The 14,860-nt window shown below is 34.7% G+C and overlaps 1 non-coding gene across 1 annotated transcript; it reads left to right on the top strand.

Moving 5' to 3' along the window:
- Positions 1 to 14,753: 14,753 nt before the first annotated feature.
- Positions 14,754 to 14,860, top strand: LOC131173516 (small nucleolar RNA R71). Its single transcript, XR_009143832.1, has one exon. It is a non-coding gene; the product is annotated as a small nucleolar RNA R71 (small nucleolar RNA).

Raw genomic sequence — 14,860 nt, forward strand, 5'->3', positions numbered from 1 at the left:
ATGGATTCCATTCCCCTGTTTCTTTTGCAATGAGTGTAGCAGCTGTCCACATTTTCTTTAATTAAATTGGTTGCATTTTCAATGGGGTAACAATTCTTATCTCAGCTTGTGTTATTTTCCGCACAAGTTGTGCTACCACTTACGAAACATAGTACCCCTTATCCACTTTCTTTTAAGTTAATTAGACTTACCTATCTTGCAACACTCTAATTTTTTAAGAAATATTAAATATGATTATTATTTGAATGAAAATAAAATTTATAAAGTTTTGGGGAGAAAAATTTAATTTAAATTTGGACTTGAAGGAAAAGTTGTAGAAGTTTTAGGGTGAAAAATAGGATTTATGGAAAGTTAAAGGACCAAAATGAAATTTAGTTAAAAAAAAGGGACAACAGGTTGCAACCCACGTGACTCTCCAGCAAGCCCTATAGAAGAAAAAAAAATAGAAATGGGAAGAATAATCAGGAAAGAGGAGAGGAGGAAAAAGAAAGGAAAAGAAAGAAAGAAAGAAAGGAAGAAGGAGAAGAAGAGAAGGGAAGAGGGAGTTGATGCTGGATTTTTTTTTATGAGTTTCTCTAGCAAGAAAGAACACTAACAAGGGGAAAAGAAAGATTTTTGATCTGGTGTACAAGGAATTTGAGAGAGAGAAATGGAGAAAGGTGAACAGTAGCAAAAACAGGAGTCAACAGAGGTAGCATTTTTCTCTTCTGTCCACGTGAGTTTGGCTCAACTTTCACCGATGATTTTTGGGTATGTTTGAGGTTTGTATGTGTAGAAGTTATGGTTAAAATTTGGTGATTTTTCAATGGTTGGATTTGGAGAAATATATTGTTGAACATAGGCTATCTGCAATTGGAATTGTAAATTTTAGCTACAGAAATTTGAGGAAAATAAATAGTTAGGATGCTTAGAAAATTATAAAATTTTGTAAAAATGATATTTGGGATGTTAAGGCTGTTGTGTTAAAATTTGGTGAATTTTGAACTTGTGGTTTATGAGATATAAATTATTTTGCATGAGCTATTTGAGTAAGACTGATTTCTGCAAAATTCAGATTTTGAAAGGTTGAATGAATATTTTGTTATCTCATGATATAAAGGTTATTTGATGGTAAAAGTTTTACTGATGTTGTATAGGGATGTCTTGAATATATGGTTAAAATTTGGGATTTATTTGACGGTTAGATCATTATATATAAATTTAAATGCACAAGCTGCCAGATTGGGTATTAATGGTTGGGTTAAATTGAATAAGTGATTTTGATGATGGAACTAAGATTATTTTGAGATTGAATATGGTGTTTGTGAAATTTTTTTGAGAAATATATATGTGGATTTTAGTTGGATTTTTGGTGTATGAGTATATTTTAATGATTAAGGAAATTATGGAATTGATTATTATTTTTGATATTATAATTTTTGTAGAGCTATAAGTTAGATAATTGAAAATATTGATATGATTGATGGCTTGTGGATTTGAGAAATTTGGGAAAGTGAAGTTATGATTGATTATGATTATTGTGGTTTTAAGAGGAGCTTTTGATTATGGTTTTAAGTGGAAGGAAGGTGATATTTGCTAGTTGGTATCATGAGGTCATGTGAGTAGTATTTACAATATATGGCATAAATTTGCTTCTCAATTGATTCTTATCCTTTGAAAATTGAAATTTGTGATTTGCTTTCGATATTATTATTGATTATTTGATTCATCTTTATTGTTCAATCTCATTCCATTCTATTGTTGCTCATTGCCATTCCAATATTTTATGCATGTGCAAGTCTAGAAAGAGAGTTGGAGGTTATGAAATTGAAATAAATGGTAAATGATGATGAGACTAATAGCTTGTACAGAGAGATAAATGATAGTAGCAAAGTTCAACAGATATGATTTAATATTTTAGAATTATAAGAAGAATTACGAGATTGTGGGTATTTATAATGGAATTGCTTGGCTGCTTTGGATAGCAATGATTTGTTTTGCAAAAGTTGGTTATTAGAGTTTATGAATTAGATGGTTTATGGTACTGACAATCATGATAAGCTCTTGTATCACTATGAGATATAAAATTATATTTAAAATATTTGCTTCCGTTAGAGGAGTGCCAGCAATTCAGTTTAATGCAGTAGGAAAGGGCTGCCAATAGAGAGGGTGGAGTCGCCACTGCGAGATTTGACACAGCATTGCTATGATTTTTATATCTATTTTGATACTCTGACATGTCTTTGAATGTTAAGTACCAATTATTTATAATTTTTATATTTGTGAGGAATACTTGGAGACTAGGAAGAATATAATTTGAGTGATTTGGAGATTCTAGAATTGCATACCATGTTGATTTGATTATTCAATTTATTCAGCTTGTTCTAATTTCTTCTTCTTATTTTTTTTTTTCATCTATCCATTTAGCTTATTTCTTCTATATTTCTTTTGTTGCATAATGTACATTGTAAATGCCAACTCACTGGGTAGTTTATACTTACCCCACCCAACTCATCAGTTTTACAGGAAATTTAGGGTAAATAGTGGGTATCAATTTGATGGATCTTAGAGCTCCTATTGACTAGACTCCATGGTTCTGGGGAAGCAAGGGAAGGAAATCTACAGTAGAGAATAAGGGTGTGACATATCCATTTTTTATGCACATATTACCCATATATTTCCTACACAGTTGATGTGTTCCAACCGCAAGTGCACGGGTCGTATAAGTAATATAGAAAAGATATCATTCCCACGAAGAGTTGTGTTAATGATTGAATTTTTGATATAAAAATTAACTAATTTGAACTATTTTTGAAATTCAAGCAATAGATTGATAGATATTGAAGTGTAAAATCTATATATGCAAAATTAATAATCTAATCAACAATGCAAAGATTCAACTAAATTTGCTGCAAATTAAAATAAGCAAATTGAAATATGATAAGATTTAAAATGGTAAGTAATTAAATTCAATTAGAAATTAACAATAATAAAAGGTGATTTCAGAGTTTGGGAGTTCATATTCAAGCTATTTTGAGATTTTTAAATTGATTATCCAATCTTATGGAAATTACGAGTTTTAAGGAGATTAATCCTTAAATCATTTGAATACTTTTTTGAGTGAGACAAAGAGTGCCTTAATTAATCTAATCCTACTTTTGTAGAGTTAAAATTAATCAAGACCCATTAAGCTCCTTAATTAATCTGTAAATTCTCTTAATCCTTAGTTTATTTCTAGATCTTAGTTAATTAAGTCCAATTTCTTGATTATCTATCACAAGGTTTTCTCCTTTCGGTGCTTCAACCATGGATTAAGAACAATACTTAATGAGATTCGACACTAAGAATGCCATTGAGCACACAAGAAATAGATAAAACTTTATTAAAACCACAAAATATGAATTACCCAATCAAAATCCATAAAATATATCAAATATTACATCCCAACTCCAGAATCTAATGAAAACTACTCATTATCCATAATATTTACAATAAATTCTAAGTAAATATGGAAATAAATCTTAAATCTAAGCTAAGAACTAAGAAACCCAATACAAGAAAGGTGGGAAATAGGGAAGAAAAGAAGAAGAAGCAAAATCTGATCCAGAAAAGGGAAGTGGCGCCCCCTTGCTCTGTTTTCTGACGTTTTCTCTACCTCTCTCCACTTTCTTTTTTTTTTTTTTTTTTTGGAAATGGGATAAGGACCTATTTATATCTTTTTGAAAAGTAGCCCTAAAATGGTGTGTTTGAAGTGAAGTTCACGTGAGGGAATCTTCTGCCAGCTCATTATGAAGAGTTGCACAGGTTGTGCAAGTTTCTTATGCAGATTCCATGCAAAATTATTGGTTCCAGGTGCTTCCCGTGATATTGCATAAGCTATGCAGATTGATTGTGTAGTTTTTTCAAGCTTTGAAGTCTTCTATGAAACTGCATAAGTTATGCAAACCCTTATGCAGTTTTCGGCAGGTTTTGGGTTCTCTGCGTGAAGCTGCATAAGTTATGCAGTTTTCCGTGAAGCTGCATAAGCAGGACTTGAACTTGCATAAGTCATGCAGAGTAATTATGCAGGTTTCGGCAGGTTTTAGATTTTGCTTCTTCTTCTTCTTGTGCAGAACTGCACAACTTATGCAGCAGGTTATGCACATTTCGACCACCTTACATTTTTCAACTTTCAAACTTTATTTTTGATATCTTTGGCTGTAGAAATCACTCCTCATTGGCAAAAAATTTCTTTTTAGTCCCTCAAAAACAGAATTTTTTCCTACAAAACAAAGTAAAATTACAATTTAATCTAGAAATTGACAATCATGAAATTTAATCCAGAAATTGACAATCATGAAAAACTATCTAAATAACTAATAAAATTAGTTAAAAGTGACTAACAAATAAATAAAATGGCCATAAAATTAAACCTAAATAATTATGTAAAATGCATGTATCAAATACCCCTAAAGTCAAATATTTGCTAGTCCTCAAGCAAACTTTAAAATATAATGCAATTTTTTTAGGGGTGCCTTGTCCAAAGAGCTATGAAAATCACCTATTAAAGTAACTTAACATACCTTTAGCCATACCAACAATTCATATACCCATCCTTCAAGATACAAAGAATCTAATACTTATCCAAGCTTTCACCGCTTAGCCATCAAGTCAATTGTCATCCAAAATTCCCAAACTAACCGATCAAAAGAGAAAGTCATGCTCAAAAGGAATTCTAGAACAATCAATAGCCAAAGTGTCTATATATAGAATGATGGAATTTAATGAGTGAATGAATAAATTTCTAATCCCATAGGCAAACTCCCTACTCCTATCTCCACTAATGTAGCAAGTACTATCAAGAGATCAAAGGTCCTTTTAGGAATGTAATGGGGCTATAGGGTTCAAAATAAGGTTAAGAAGGAAAAGGGTAAAAGGGATTCAAAGCATGATAATATTTTCAATCTTGAAAACATAAGGTATACTTTTATATATATATATAGAGGAGAGAGATAAACAATGAGAATTTTTTCAAGTGCTAGCATATTTTACAAAATACATAAAATGGAGAGACATTTTGATACTTAAAACTTGTATCTTATATTTTCTCTTGATGATTGTCCCTAAAAATGCCACCCTTAAACTCATTTCCTTTAATTACTTTAGGTGGATTTCTTTCAATTTGAACGACAATAGTGAAAAGCACATATACTAGCACTTTTACAAGATGACAAACATTTCTTCTCCCTTTCATTATTATATATTTTTCTCTTTTTTCTTTTTTTTTTCTTTTTTTTTTGAATATGAAGTGTACCTAATATTATAAATAATTATTCTCATGAAAAGGGTTAGAGTGTTTGATTCATTGGCTAGGTAGCAATACGGGTTTCAAGAAAAATTTGGAATACAAAGGCTCAAAGGGGTTTACAAGAGTTAGTTGTAATAAAGGGAAGGTTAAAAGTTTAAAATAAGAGGTTTATAATCAAAGAATGCCTAATCATCTCCCTTTTCAAGTACAAGCTAGTATTTCGCCTTGAAAGATTTAGAAAATTTGTTCTAGGATTGGTGAGACATCACTTGACTACCTTTTATCCAATAACTCCCTCTAAACACTCCAATCTCTAAAGGACTAGTTGGTTGGCTTTTTGGCTAAGAAGATATAGGCAAGGGATAAACACTTCAAAACTTTGCATCTCTTAGGAAACTTTCAATCCACTAACCCAACTTAAGGTAAGTCAAATCACTCTCATAGCCAACTTCTCATTACTCATGGGATTTGGTAAAAGATTTTATTTCATGATGCATGATTCCTAAAAATGAGCAATGCATTAATTAAATGGAAGAAATCTATTTGTATGCAATGTGTACAATTTCTAAGTGATGTATAATGTGTATGTGAATGTGTTATGTATATGTATGTATGGATGTGTTTGTAAAATATTTACAATATATATATATATAAATGGAATGGGATGAGATGTTCCTATACTCAAAATGTGAAAAATGCAGCAAAAATCAAAATACACACCCCCAAACTCAAAATTGGACATTGTCCTCAATGTCTAAGGCAGTGCAGCATGAAAACTCAAAGCAAAGAGGAATAACCAGGAATAGTTAAATTTAAAAGCAAAAAGAAAGAATTACCTGGTATAGAGCAGTGTTTTATCATCTAAAATGTGAATTTAAAAGATGATGGTGATGCATAAGAAAGCTGCACAAGTTATGCAGAATAAATGCTTTGCAGAACAGGTACATAAGGAGACTGCATAAGTTATGCAGTATAGCATGAGTTGAATAAGGGACTGCATAAGTTATGCAGAACAGTTGCATAAGGAGAAATATAAGTTGAAAAGCAGTTGCATAAGTAGTTTCATAGTCTGTGCAGTATATTGAATTGCTGCAGCATAATGATATATTAAGGAAAAACTCGAAAACACCTGCAGACGTATGTAAATTTATACAATGTATTGACAAGTATGCATAAAGGAGCAGCAAAGGCAAAGAGAAGCAATGAAAAACCAATGGAATAGCCATCCAATTGTATTTCAAGAAAACAGAATTTAAGACAGACTAAAATTGTTCCAGTACATCTAAAAAGAAAAGCTCCTAGAAGTTGAACAAGAGCAAGATAAAAACTAATCTATTTCTATGGTTTTGCCCTTGTCCAAAGGTGCTGCTAGAGGACTGGATGGAGCTGGCTGCTGCTAAAGGGGTGGCTCTAGAGGGGGTGCTGGAGGAGAAGGTGGCATACCCAGAAAAGCCATAAGCTGCTTCATCATCTCTTTCAACTCTTTCTGCTTGTCTCTAGTCTCCATAACAAGATCAAAGAGATGATCATGACGATTCTTAAGGGTATCAAGACTAGATTCAAGCTTCCTATCCACAAAATATACATCATCACTAAGCCTCTCAAGATAAGTGAATAAGGCTTTAGTGTTGAAGGGAGGAGGTGCTGTGGAGGAAGAGGGTCCAGCTGCAGATGGTGTTGGCTGTGCAGATTCTACTTGGGTATCCTGTGCAGATTGAGTAGGTGGTGCAGGTTCAGCAGAAGGCTATTGGACTGCTGGTGCAGATTGTGCCTTTAGTTGTGCAGATGGTCCTGTATTTGCTACTGGTTGTGCAGTGTCAGATGGTGGCAAACTGAATCCAGTCTTGTATAAGTGAGAAGCATCAAAATGTAAAGTGTCTGAAAGTGCTGGTAGAGGATGCTTTTCTGAATCAAAGCCAAAATATTTAGCTATAACAGTTATGAGCCCACCCATGACTATATCACCTATAGATTTGGTAGCAGTGTGCAACACATGTTCACAAAAGAAGTAATCAGGAGATATTTTGACTTTGTGAAAAGCACACCATAGCATGAACAAGTCAGATTTTGCAACAGCACTAGAACTAGTCCCTCGGCCCAAGATAGTGCTAGTAATAAGCCTATGGATAAATCTAAGTGTTGGGTCTATTATTTGGGAGGTTCTTGGATCTACCAACATAAAAACCCTGAGATTGGTTTGTAATATTTCTCCAAAACTGAACAGCATTCCAAACACCTTTATTTGCTACATCTGTGCTTGTATATGGGACCCTAAACAATCCATCAATAGCAAACCCAAAGATACTATGAAATTGGTCTAATGATAGCTCTCTATTTTGCCCCAAGCACCTAAATTTCATAATTGACTTGTAATCCATCTCATGCAGTTTCAAAGTAGCAGAAAATGAGGAAATAAATTCCAAAACTAGGGCTGGATACTAATTCTTGTTTATACACAAATTTCATCTAACCTAGACCATCAAGGTAGGCAACAACATTATCAAATAAACCAACAGATTGGAGGGCATTTACAGAAATGTACCTAGTGGGTTACACTTTTCTATCATTTAGCCTCTTAAGAGTAGCCTTATGGGTTGGATCAAGAAGAGGCCAAGGTAATTTGGATACCTGTGTTGCCACTACTGAAGGTTGCTTCTTGCTAGAGGAGGGAGATTTGGCTTGTGGGGTAGAGGTAGAAGCACTGACACCTTGTCGTATGGAAGTCGAAGTTCTGGGGTTTTTGGGTGTAGGCTCAGAAAGTGGAGTAGCAGTTGGGTCCTTGCGTTTTGCGGGAAGTGGTGCAGATACCATAGGTCGGGTTGATTTAGACCAGATCTCCTTTTATAGGTGGATGTAGGAGGAGGTGGATGGGTTTGTTATGGAGGAGAATCGAGATTGGGGGCTTGCATAGCGAGGGGTGTGACTTGGAGAGGAGAACTTTGAGGGGAAGGGGGAGGCGTTTCCATGGTAGTGGTGGTCGATAATGGTAGGAATGGAGGAGGGAAGAAGAAAATAAAAGAGATAGAGGGGAAGTTAGGGTATCGGTTGGCGAAAAGGTAGGGGGGTGAGGAATTGATGCCGAGAAAAATGAGAAGGAGGGTGGTTGTGAATAGTAATGACAGGAAGTGGGAGGTGGGAAAGTGGGTTGTGAGAAAATTTTGATTTGCACAGGGCGTGCGAATTTCTGCATAAGGGGAAAATGGGAGTGCATAACTTATGCAGGTGCTTATGCAAGTTTCGGCAAGAATGGGGATTATGAAAAGTTAGTTGTGTAAAAGTGCATAACTTATGGACACACTTCTATAAGTTTCGGTAGAAAAGAAATCACAGTAAATTTAGTTATGCAATAGTGCATAAGCTATGCACTTGGTTATGCGGAATTCGGCAGAAATGAAAGTTTCAGGATTTGAAGTTATGCAAGAGTGCATAAGTTATGCATGCCCTTATGCAGATTTCAGCAAGAAATGAAATGGCAAAAATTTAGTTATGCAGGATTGCATAAGTTATGCAAGAGCTTATGCAGGTTTTGGCAGAAAAGAAATCCCAGTAAATTTGGTTATGCAATAGTGCATAAGCTATGCACTTGGTTATGCGAAATTCGGCAGAAATAAAAATTTCAGGATTTGAAGTTATGCAAGAGTGCATAAGTTATGCATACACTTATGCAAGTTTCGGCAGAAAATGAAAATGGCAAAAATTATGGCGGTGCAGAATTGCATAAGTTATGTATACCCTTATGCGGATTTCGGTAAGAAATGAAATGGCAAAAATTTAGTTATGTAGGATTGCATAAGTTATGCAAGAGCTTATGCAGGTTTCGGCAGGAATGAAAATTAAGGCAAAGTGAGACCCGAAAGCTGCATAAGTTATGTAATTACTTATGCACATTTCAACAAGATTCAGATTACAATAAAAAATGCTTTGCAAGTTTGAAAAATACATGAGAATGAAGAAATGTAACCCTGTGAAGCATAAACCATGAGAAATTATCATAAAAAACACATCAATATATGCATAATCCATCACAATTGCACCATACAAGCTTGTAGAAGTAAGTTCTGCTTGTGAATTATGCCATTTCAACTCAAACCCTATAAATTAACATTCTAGCACATTAAAGCTCAATAAAAATCTGCACAAAGTTACACTTATCCACAAAAGAAGATAGGCTCTCCAAGTTATGCCAATAAAATGTAGCATGTGCACATTGAATCACATAACCCAATTAAGTTCAAAACCACTAAAATGACCCACTTACCATCATATCAACATGATAAGCACAGATATATAAAAGATACATGCCCAACCTCAACAAAGAAGCAAATAGCATATGCTGCAGACCTTTTTTGCTAAAAAATTTTTCTGCATAAGCCAAGAAGGGGTCCTGCACAGGAAGCAATGAAAATAAATCAATCTTAGAAGAGTTAATGGATAAAATATCAGATTAAGAGTAACTCCTCAGCAGTGCAACAACCTTCATCCATTGAAATACATTTACAAAGGACAAAATTCAATAATGTCAAAATTTATTTTGGGGAGATTTAAGACAAAAACAAAAGTAATGTAAATAAAAGTAAATCAACAAAAGCAAAATAAAAGAACCCGGGGTGCCTCCCAAGAGCGCTAATTTATAGTTATTAGCTGGACTCTTCATGCATTACACTAAAAAGGAGGTGTGGGATCAGAGAGCTTGTAACAGCTTGCTCCCTTTATTGGGTCTCCAGTTATGTAATGCTTCAACCTATTGACCTTAAAATTCCTAGATTTTTCACTCCAAATTTCAATTGCTCCATAAGGGAAAACTTTAGAAACTCTATATGGACCAGTCCACCTTGATTTAAGTTTTCCTGGGAATAATTTCAATCTTGAGTTGAACAACAAAATTGAATCACCTTCTTTAAATTCCTTTTTCTTGAGATACTTATCATGCTAAACTTTCATTCTTTCTTTATAAATACGGGCATTTTCATAGGCATCCATCCTCAATTCTTCAAGCTCATTAAGTTGGAATAGCCTCTTCTTACCAGCTTGCTTGAGATCAAAATTCAAGGTCTGAATGGCCCAATATGCTCTATGCTCTAGCTCCACAGGTAAATGACAAGACTTACCATACACCAACCTAAAGGGAGTAGTTCCTATAAGGATTTTGTAAGCAGTCCTATATGCCCATAAAGTATCATCTAGTTTGACAGACCAATCTTTTAAAGAATTGCTCACTATTTTCTCTAAGATATATTTGAGTTTCTTGTTAGAAATTTCAACTTGTCCTAAAGTTTGAGAATGGTATGGGGTAGCTATCTTGTGCACTACACCATACTTTCTCATTAAGCTCTCAAATTGCTTATTACAAAAATGTGAACCCCCATCACTAATTACAGCCCTTGGAGCTCCAAATCTACTCAAGACAAATTTCTTCAAGAATTTCACTACCACCTTAGCATCATTAGATGGAGTTGCAATAGCTTCTACCCACTTTGACACATAGTCGACTCCAACTAGAATGTATTTATTACCATATGAAGGAGGAAATGGGCCCATAAAATCTATTTCCCCATACATCAAATAATTCCACCTCAAGAATATCATTTAAGGGCATTTCATCTCTTTTCGATAGATTTCCACTCCTTTGACACTTATCACATTCTAACACAAATTTCCTCACATCCTTGAAAAGGTTTGGCCAAAAGAAACAAGCTCGAAGAATTTTACTAGCTATTTTAGAGATTCCAAAGTGTCCTCCATAATCAGAAGCATGGCAATGATGTATAACACTCTCTATCTCCTCATCAGGAATACATCTTCTTATTAAATCATCACAACATCTCCTAAAGAGTAAAGGATCATCCCATCTATAAAATTTTTCCTCATGCAAAAACTTTTTCTTTTGTTGCTATGTCATTCCTAGAGATAAAACTCCATAAGGTAGATAATTCACCAAGTCTGCATACCAAGGTAGTTTAGCAACAAGAGAGAAAAGTTGTTCATCCAAGAAAAACTCATCAGTAGGGATTGCATCCATTTCTTCATCATCCAATTTCAACCTACTAAGATTATCCGCAACTATATTTTCTGCTCCCTTCTTATCTCTAATTTCCAAATCAAACTCTTGTAGCGTTAGAATCCACCTAATGAGCCTAGGTTTAGCTTCCTTTTTATGGAGTAAATACCTAATAGCAGCATGATATGAAAATACAACCACCTTTGAGTCAATAATATAAGGTCTAAACTTTTCCAATGCAAAGACAATTGCTAAGAATTTCTTTTCAGTTGTTGCATAATTTGTTTGAGCCTCATCCAGTGTTCTACTAGCATAATAAATAGCATAAGCCCTTTTGTCTTTTCTTTGACCAAGAATAGCTCCAATTGCATAATTGCTAGCGTCACACATAATTTCAAAGGGTAGACTCCAATCAGGCGGTTGCATGATTGGTGCAGTAATAAGAGCTTGCTTCAACCTACAAAAGGCATCCAAACACTCTTGGTCAAATACAAATGGTGTGTCATGACTTAACAAATTAGACAAAGGTTTAGCTATTTTAGAAAAATCCTTGATAAAGCGTCTGTAGAACCCGGCATGCCCTAAAAAACTTCGAATTCCTTTGACATTGGTAGGAGGAGCCATCTTCTCTATCACTTCAACCTTGGCTTTATCAACCTCTATTCCTCTGTTAGACACCAAATGTCCAAGCACTATCCCTTCCTGAACCATGAAATGACACTTTTCCCAGTTTAACACAAGGTCAGTATCTGCACATCGCTGCAAAACTTTAGAAAGGCTAGCCAAGCATATGTCAAATGAAGATCCATAAATAAAAAAGTTATCCATAAAAACCTCCATTTTGTCTTCAATGAAATTTGAGAAGATTTCCATCATGCACCTTTGAAAAGTGGCTGGTGCATTACACAACCCAAATGGCATCCTCTTATAAGCAAAGGTTCCATATGGACAAGTAAAAGTGATTTTCTCTTGATCATTTGGATGGATAGGGATTTGGAAAAATCCCGAATACCCATCTAAATAGCAAAAATAAGAATGCCTAGCCAGTCTTTCTAACATTTGATTAATGAAGGGAAGTGAAAAATGATCTTTTCTAGTGGTAATATTTAATTTTCAGTAATCTATGCACATTCGCCAACTAGTCACTGTTCTGGTGGGAATTAATTCGTTATTTTCATTTTTGACTACTGTCATTCCACCTTTTTTAGGGACAACATGTACTGGACTCACCCAAGTACTGTCTGAGATAGGACATATGATCCCTGCATCAAGCAACTTCAAAATTTTCTTTTTAACAACTTCTTTCATATTTGGGTTCAACCTCCTCTGATGTTCAATAGATGGCTTATAATTTTCTTCCAAAATAATTCTGTGCATGCAAAAGTGTGGACTTATTCCCTTAATGTCATCTATGGTGTATCCTAAAACTTTCCTAAATTGCCTTAACACTCTTAACAACTTATCAACCTCTAAAGTGCTCAAGTTTGCATTTACAATTACTAGATAAGTGTCATTGGAGCCAAGAAATTCATACCTAAGCTGAGAAGAAAGTTGCTTAAGTTCTACCTTAGGTGCATCTTCTTCCTTGAATGATGGTTGCTTAAATTCAACTTTTTCCTTCTGTGTGAGTTGAAAAACTGGAGCAGAAATGAATGGTGGACTACCCTCTAAATGTTGAGCATATGCAGCTACATGAGGGTTATCATTGTCTATGCTTCCTCCATGAACTAAGCAATTCTTAAGTGGATCTTCCGGATATCTCTTTCTGAAGTGTTCTTCAACCAGCTCATCAATGATATCAATTCTCAAACAAGTATCAGCTTCAGACTGATGCTTCTTCATGGTGTTATTAATATTGAAAACCAATTGATCTTCACCAACTCTAAGAGTTAGTTTTTCTCCCTTAACATCAATCAATGCTCCTACTGTAGCTAGAAAGGGCCTTCCCAAGATAATTAGAATATTACAATCCTCTTCCATGTCCAAGATGACAAAGTCAATAGGTATATAGAACTTCCCAACCTTCAGAGGCACATTCTCCAAAATCCCTTCAGGATACTTAATTGATCTGTTAGCTAACTGAAGAGAAATGTGGGTTGGTTTAAGATCTCCCATATTGAGCTTCTCATAAATGGAGAGGGGCATAAGGCTAACACTAGCCCCTAGATCACATAAAGCTTTGTAGAACATGACTCTCCAATATGATATGGAATTGAAAAACTTCTGAGGTCTTTAAGCTTAGGAGGAAGTTTCTTCTGGAGTATGGCACTACATTCTTTTGTCAAAGCTACAGTTTCATGGTCTTCAAGTCTCCTCTTGTTTGAGAGAATTTCTTTTAACAATTTTGCATAAGAGAGCATTTGTGAAAGAGCATCAATGAAAGGCACATTTATGTATAGCTTCTTCAAAACCTCTAAGAACTTCCCAAATTGCTTATCAAGCTTAACTTTTTGAAATCTTTGTGGAAAGGGAAGTTGTGGTTTGTAAGGCTCTAGAGGTATATACTTCTCTTCCTTCTCTTCAATTTTTTCTTTACCTTTTTCTGCACTTTCTTTCTCACTTTCTTATTTTTCACTCTCATCAATTTCTTTCTCATTTTTCCTCTTCTCACTTTTTTCACTCTTCTCATTGTTTACAACCTTCCCACTTCTTAAAGTAATAGCTTGACACTGCTCTCTTGGGTTCTCCGGTTGACTTGGAAGTTTTCCAAAAGACTTGGTACCTGAGGAAGATGCTTATTGTGCAATATGATTTTCCAACATTCTGTTATGTGTTTGCATCTATTCTAGCCTTGCTTTCATCTCTCTCATCTCTTCAGCATGCTTAGTTTGGTTAGCAAAAATCTGTTGTAATAAAGCTTATGTGGTGGAACTTTGCTCTTGCTGTTTTGATGGAGGATTCATGTTTCTCTGCTGAAAATTAGGTAATGGTTACCTATTTTGCTGATATGGAATTCCTTGTTGCTATTGTGGTTGAAGATTCTGATTTGCGACTTGATTTTGTTGATTTCCCCATGAAAAGTTGGGATGATTCCTCCAAGCTGGATTATAAGTTTAAGAGTAAGGATTCCCCATTTGTTTGTTTCCATAATTACCAACATATGCAGCTTGCTCTCCATAGTCTACTCCACAGCTGGTAGTTCCTTCTGCATAAGCAACTTATTGTGAACTTCCAGATGATGATGATGAACTAACCAACATACTTAAATCTTCCATCTTTTTTTCCAAAACATTTGTAAGTGCATCAAACTTTGTATTAATTATGTTGAATGGATCAAGGTCATACATTCCAGCAGCTTGCCTCTTTTGAGTTGGAGCTGGTCCTCTTGGACTACTCCAAAGATGAGTATTCTTTGCAATTTTCTCCAATAGCTCATAAGCTTCATCTTCATGCTTCATAATAAATTCTCCTCCTGTTTGAGCATCAATAATCCCTCTAATTGCAGGAGTAACATTGGTGTAAAAATTCTAATTTATCATCCATTTTGAAATGGCATGATGTGGACATTGTCTCTCTAATTCCTTCCATCTCATCCATGATTCATAGAGAGTTTCATCTTCACTTGGTCTGAAAGCTGTCATTTGATTTCTCAATTC

Source organism: Hevea brasiliensis, chromosome 14 (genome assembly GCF_030052815.1).
Source record: "Hevea brasiliensis isolate MT/VB/25A 57/8 chromosome 14, ASM3005281v1, whole genome shotgun sequence".
Taxonomy (NCBI): domain Eukaryota; kingdom Viridiplantae; phylum Streptophyta; class Magnoliopsida; order Malpighiales; family Euphorbiaceae; genus Hevea; species Hevea brasiliensis.